This window comes from Fukomys damarensis, unplaced genomic scaffold (genome assembly GCF_012274545.1).
Source record: "Fukomys damarensis isolate Sample0158 unplaced genomic scaffold, DMR_v1.0_HiC HiC_scaffold_12, whole genome shotgun sequence".
NCBI lineage: Eukaryota > Metazoa > Chordata > Mammalia > Rodentia > Bathyergidae > Fukomys > Fukomys damarensis.
The window spans coordinates 3,696,494-3,703,544 of record NW_022900924.1 but is presented as its reverse complement, the minus strand read 5'-3'; positions in this window follow the sequence as shown (position 1 = coordinate 3,703,544).

Sequence of the window (7,051 nt, the reverse complement as noted above, 5' to 3'; positions counted from 1 at the left end):
TATTTTGTTCATATAGTCTTTTCCTATGCCGATGTCTTCAAGAGTTCTACCTAACTTCTTTCAGCAAGTTTAGTGTTTCTGTTTTAAGATTTAGATCTTTAACTGACTTTGATTTTAGTTTAGTGCATGGTGATAGATATGGGACTAGTTTTAATCTTTGGCAGATTGAAATCCATTTTTTCCAATGCCAATTATTAAATAGGTTATCTTTCCTCCCGTGAGGATGGTTGGCTCCTTTGTCAAAAATGAGGTGGCTGAGTATGTCTAGAGTTGTTTCTGCATCTTCTAATCTATTCCACTGATCCTCAGGTCTGTTTCTTTGCCATTACCATGCTGTTTTTATCACAGTGGCTCTGTAGTGTAGTTTCAAATTGGGAATTGTAATACCCCTTGTCATGTCTCTGTTGCCTAGAAAGGCTTTTGCTATTCTAGGTTTCTTCTGGCTCCAGATTAATTTTTGTTTTCTCTAGTTCTGTGAAATATACTCGGGATTTCAGTTGGGATTGCTTTAAATCTATATTGTAGTTTTGGAAGTATGGTCTTTTTCACTATATTGGTTCTTCCTACCCAGGAACAAGGGATGTCTTTCCATTTTTTTATATCCTCTTTGATATCTTTTTTCAGAGTGCTATAGTTTTTTTTTCAGCTTTAATTGAGTTTATTGGTACATTTTAGGGATACAGTACAGTTACATTGATTGTTGAGATCTTGTACCTCTACATGACAAGTCTTGATTCTCATTTTTCCCCCTTACCCCTTAGAGTGCTATAGTTTTTATTGCAGAGGTCTTTTGCTTCTTTCATTAGATTGATTCCTAAAGATTTCATTTTGGGGGGCGCTATTGTGCAAAGAATTGTTTCTCCAATTTTTTCTCTCAGTGAGTCTGTTATTTGCGTACAAGAAGGCTATTAATTTTTTAGTGTTGACCTTGTATCCAGCTACTCTACTGAATCTGTCAATTAAGTCTAGAAGTCTTTTTGGTCTTTGAAGTAGAGTATCATATTGTCAATAAATAATGACAGTTTGACTTCTTCCTTTCCTATCTGTATTCCTTTTTTTTGTTTTGCATTGTTTTTCTGGTTTTTTGAGACAGGGTCTCACTATGTAGTTGAGACTGACCTGGAACTCACTATGTAGTCCAGGCTGGTCTCGAACTCACAACGATCCTCCTGCCTCAGCCTCCCGAGTGCTGGGATTACAGGCTTGTGCCACCACTCCTGGCTTTATCGTTATTCCTTTTATTTCTTTCTCTTGTCTAATTCCTGTGGCTAATGTTTCAAGAACTATATTGAACAGGAGTGATGATAGTGGACATCCTTGTCTTGTTCCTGATTTTGGCATGAAAGTTTTCAGCTTTTGACCATTTAGTATGATGTTGGCTTTTGATTTTTTATATAGTCTTAATCAAATTCAGATAAAGACCATCTATTCCAATTTTCTGTAGGGTTTTTATCATGAACGGGTGTCAGATTTTGTTAAATGCTTTTTCTGCATCTATTGAGATGATCATATGGGACCAGCTGGATATGGTACTGGGAGCTGGAGAAAGTGGGGGCTGATTGTGAAGCTACAGATGGCTCAGTGGTGAGTGGCTTTCAGGCGAGACAAGATGAGGTTGGAGAGGCTTTTAAATGCCATGGGAAGGCATCACTAAAAAGTATTAATCCGGGGCTAATCAGTAACCATTCAGTCCCATCCCTGATTTCCCCCAGGTAAATCCAATCTTAAAATGAGACACTGCCCGATGTGTATAACCCGAGGTGCCCTCAAGCCTTGAATGCACTGCTGTGGTTTCTGTTAGGGGGTAGAAGATTGTCTAAAGGCAAGAAGCAGCCCCCAACCCAAGCACCCTGGGTGACTGAAGATGTGGGATCACAAGTTTGAGCCCAGTCTAACTTAGCAAGTTAGTGAGGCTCTGTCTTAAAATTAAAAATACAAAAGGGCTCAGAAGATAGGTCACAGCGAAGGAGAAAAAGAGAAAGCACAAAGTATTTGACCATCAGCAAGGGGCGAGCAAATTTTGAGTACAAGGCGGGTGGCCAGGGGTCCTACCAAGAGAGGGACACTGTAGGTGGCTGGGCGAGGGCCAGAGGATTAAGGAGGCATTCATCAAAACATTGTCAGGGATCATCCCTGGGTATCAGGAAGGAAATAGCTCAGGAGGGCCGGGAAAGCAATGATGCATTGTGACATTTCTGCTCAGAGAAGAGGTACAACCACTACAGCTAGGGGGTCTCTCACTATCTGTGCAAAGGCTGCTTTCTGTCTTGTCACTCGCAAGCCGCTTGACGTCCAAGTAGCACCAGGAGAACGTGTTGGTGTCCTCATACCTTTGTCAAAATCACAGCTCAGCTGGAGGGAGGGCAGCTTTCCCTGTTTGGCTGGTGACATCTTGATAAAGTCCTTACGGTCTGCAGTCAGCCCCTGACAGCTCCTCTGGGCATCGGTTCACCTTGGGACACGTCTGCCACCCGCCTATCCACCTCAGGCACAACGGCTAGCAGGCTGCTGCCTTCTGCCAGGAAAGAACTGGGCCTTACTAGGATTCCAGAATCTTGACTTTCAGACCCTAGGTGCAGCGTCCTCTGTATGCAACCCTGCCAGCAGGCAGGAGGCCAATGTAGGAACACAAAATTTATTTTTTCTTTTCTTTTCTTTTCTTTTTTTTTTTTTGGCAGTGCTGGGAGTCAAACTCAGGGCCTTGCACATGTGAGGCAAGCATTCTATCACTAAGCTACACCACTAGCCTCTAAAAATCATATTTATTTTTCACATGTGTCTAAAGACTATAAAGATAAACCTAAATCTCAGTCTAAGTCATTAATTTATATTAGGTTCTCCCAAAAGTAGAGGCTGAGACAAAGGCTTCTGTGTGAATAGCTTATTTCGGAAGTAGGTCCAGAGACTAGAAGTAGAAGAGAGGCGAGGCACAGGAGCTGGGATAAAAATAGGTCAGGGAGTGTCCCTGATACAGGTAACTAGTGAGTCCTGGAAACCTTCTGAGACACCTTAGGAAGTACATCTTGGAAATAGTTACTCCAAGGACTACAGAACAAAGTATTTACCCATCAGCCCCATCCCCACCGGTCCAGGGTTGTCTCCTACGACGTTAATGAGTATCTCATACTTCCCAGTTGCGCGTGGGTAAGCTTTGAGCCTGGCAGGTTCCTCACATCCCCATGGCATGAAGTCAGAGGCCAGGCGCTGCTGAGTTGTAACTGAGAGCATCTTTCACTGGATGGCCAAGAGAAGAATCAGTAGTGCACAAGAGATATCCGGCCCATTCTATAGATGGGAGTGGGAAATTTCCCCTGTGGCCCTCTTGTGACCCCACGCACCAGACACCTCTTATTCTTGCCTCCTCCCTAGTATCTGTGACTCTTTTTCTGGTAGCAGCATCCCTATTTATATATTTATTTATTTATTTATTTATTTATTTATTTATTTATTTATTTTGTGCTGGGGATTGAACTTGGGCCCTTGTGCTTGTGAGGCAGGTGCCAGAACCACTGAGCTAAATCCCCGGCCCAAGCAGCATCCCCGTTTTGGAGTTAGAAAGCTAACTTTTCCTCATTGCTGGTCCCTGTGGTTGGGTGAGGCTAAAGTCCGCATCACCTCATGCTTCCAACTCCAAGTGCTGGCTGGTCAAGTCCCAGGTCTGGCCGATCTACAGCTACAAAGATTGGTTCAGAAGTGGTCACTGGATCCTATCCATGCTTAGACATTCATTTGGGTATCTACACGGCCATATACTTAGAGGGATGCAACCTCATGCCAAGTCCCAGGGGTGGGAGCTGACGGACTAACCAACCAGCACATCCACCCCACTGAATGTAGATCCTATTTCTGGAGTAGACTTTTGACCTAAGTAGCCCAACCAGTGTAACTCTTAGAACCTCACTTGGAATGCTGGAACAGATGTATTCCTTCTACTGTTGGAGGGAAGAAAGCACAATTTGCTGCTGGAAGTCATACTAGGATCCCAAAACGAATCATTTGGATCTCTCACTATCTGTGGCAGAGCTGGTCCCTTTGGACAGGAATGAGTTTCTGGATCTTCCAACCCTGAAGCTCAAGCTACTATTTCTGGACCTCCAGTTATGTAAAACAAGCACTCCCCTTCATTGTTCCAACCAATTTAAAGTGGATGGTCTGTTATCTGCAGATGAATGCAATCCTAGCCAAGACCTTAACTTTAAAGTAAAAGAGAACCATTCAGGACCAGGGATTTAGCTCGGTGGTTCCACTGCCTGCCTCATAAGCACAAGGTCCTGAGTTCCATCCCTGGTACCAAAGGAAAAGAGAGAGCGCCGGGGATTTAGCTCAGTGGTTCTGCCGCCTGCCTTGCAAGCACCTTGTTTGATCCTTGGTACACAAAAAGGAGAGAGAGAGAGAGAGAGAGAGAGAGAGACACACCAGGGAGATTTGGCTCAATGGTTCCACTGCCTGTCTTGCAAGCGCAAGGGCTCAAGTTCAATCCCCGCCCAAAAGAGAGAGAGAGAGAGAGAGAGAGAGAGAGAGAGAGAGGACCATTCCTATAATATAAACATCCCGGAATAATAAAGGATGTAGTGGCATGTGTCTGTAATCCCTGTGCTTGGAGGATAAGGCAGGAAGATTGCAAGTTAAAGGCCAGCCTGGGCTACATAATGAATTCAAGGCCATCTGAAGTACATAGTGGGACCTTGTCTCAAAAAATTAAAGGAAAAAAAATGGTCAAAATCAACCAACCAAACAAAAAAACTCCAGGGTACACAGAATGATTTAATAAAATGAGGCTTACCTGTTATCTGATTTGATTGTCATAACACCCTGCTCACCCTAGTAACAATTACTCTGATTTAATAGACTAGAGGAAAGAAAAAAAAGACTCAAGGAACTAAAAGCACTTACCCACTTGTGCTCAAGTAGGAGCAATTTTGCCCTGGGAGAACAAGGGGACACTTGGAAATGTCTAGAGATTTTTTTGGTTGTTGTAACTAGGGCAGGGCTGGGCGTGGTGGCTCGTGCCTGTAATCCCAACACTTGGGAGGCTGAGGCAGAAGGATTGCCATGAGGCCAGCCTGGGCTACATAAGGAGTTCAAGGCCAGCCTGAACTATATAGCAAGACCCTGTGTCAAAAAACAAAACAAAACAAACAAACGAAACCTAGGGCAGGGATGGGGGGGCGGCGGCAGTGCTGACATGTAGTGAGTAGAAACCAGAAATGTGATTCCGTATCCTACGAGATGTATAGAACAGTCCCTCACAATGATGAATGATCCAGGCCAAAATATTAATGAAGTTGAAGTTGAGAAACCCAGTTTGACTAATCCAAGATCACATGGAGTCAAGGCTCAGATTCAAACACAAATCAATGCGCTTAATGGCGCATAAGCCCCCTCACAATGTGTGATACAGCCCTGTGCCAGAACCAGCCCAAACCCAGGAAAGCAAGAGGCCGGAGAGCCAGAGGACAATGGAGCCCAGGCACTTCAGGGGCACCCTGATCTTGCGCCGCTCCATCCTCAGTCAAGTGCATTCTAGGGTGAGCCCCTTGTGGATTCCTGCATAATTTCTTGGCTGGCCTCAGTGGCTTGTGCTCCAGGGGACCTGGGGAGGTCTATGGCTCCTTGCCTGGGGTTTCAATTCCATTTTGACCTGCTTGCCTGGCATTCGCTGTATGAAATGAGACATTAATAATTCATCTTGCCAGATGAATAATTCAACAGAAGGGACAAAAGGCTGCTGGCATTAGTTGGCATCACAAAACTAGCCCATATTTTTTCTAAAGGGAGAAGAAGGAAAAAAAAGAAACTCTAAGCCAAGCTGGTCTGGCTGATGAACACGACTCCAAACACTAGACAGTTTGAACAGCCCCTCCTTTTGGGCATAGGCGCTGATGAAGACGTCGGGGTTGCCGGAGGGAATCTGGTACTCTGTCTTCTGCCCCGCCCCCACATCATTTCCAAACTCTCAAACCTTCACAGTGCATTACAACCCAGTCAACTGGCGCCACTTTCGGGAAGTTTCCCCTGTTCCCCTCAACCAGCTGCAGCTGAAAATGCTTTTCTTTCTGATCCCATCTGTTGGCCACTTTGCCCTGGCCACTACCTGTCTTACACATCACGCTAAGCTCTGGTTGCTGTTGTCGTCGTGGTGCTGTTGTCGCCGTATCGCCGTTGCTCTGACTCACTGTGTGGTTCAGGTTGGCCCTAACTCACTATGTAGCCCAGGCTGGCCTCGAACTCCTGACAATGCTCCTGCCCCAACCTTCTGAGTGCTGAGTTTCTGTGTGCAGTGCAATGCCTGGCTAAGCCATGTTTCAGCCAACAGGGATTCTCAGGCCTTAGAATGTCTTTTCTAGTGGGAAGGGAAGAGAAATTTCGGCCAAATAAGAATACTGGTACGAGTAATGTGAGCATTGCTTCTCTACAGAAATGTCCTCCCCGACACATCTGGAAACAGTTCCAGGGGTACACAGATCCTGGAATCCCCTTCATCAACCAAGATTTAGAATTCTCGCCTCATGAGGAGTCTCCGATTAAAGAGAAGGACTGACCACAGGGTGCGTGATGGTTTGATGTGTGTACTGCAAAATTCAGATACTGCCATTGTGATCCTGTTAAGAGGTGAGGGCTTTAAGAGGTGACTGAGTCATGAGGACGCTACCCTCACGAGTGGGATTAGGTGCCCTCATTAAGGGGCTTGATGGAGAGACTTCTGACCTCTGCCCTTTTTTCTCCCTTCTCTTAGGTAAGGACACCGTATCCCATCTTCTAGAATATACAGCAATATCTTAGAAGCACAGAGTAGCCCTCCATAGACAACCAAACCAGTTGGTACCTCTATCTTGGACTTTACAGACTCTAGAACAAGGACAGCATAAAAGTTCTTGCTGTCAGGTCCTATGTGAAAAACAGAACATACCATTAAAAAAAAAAAAAATCGGGCCAGGGATGTAGCTCAGTGGTTCTGCCACCTGCCTCTCAAGTGCAAGGACCTGAGTTCGATCCCTGGTACAAAAAAAAAAAAAAAAAAAAACAAGAAAAAAAAAGAAAAAAAAAAAAA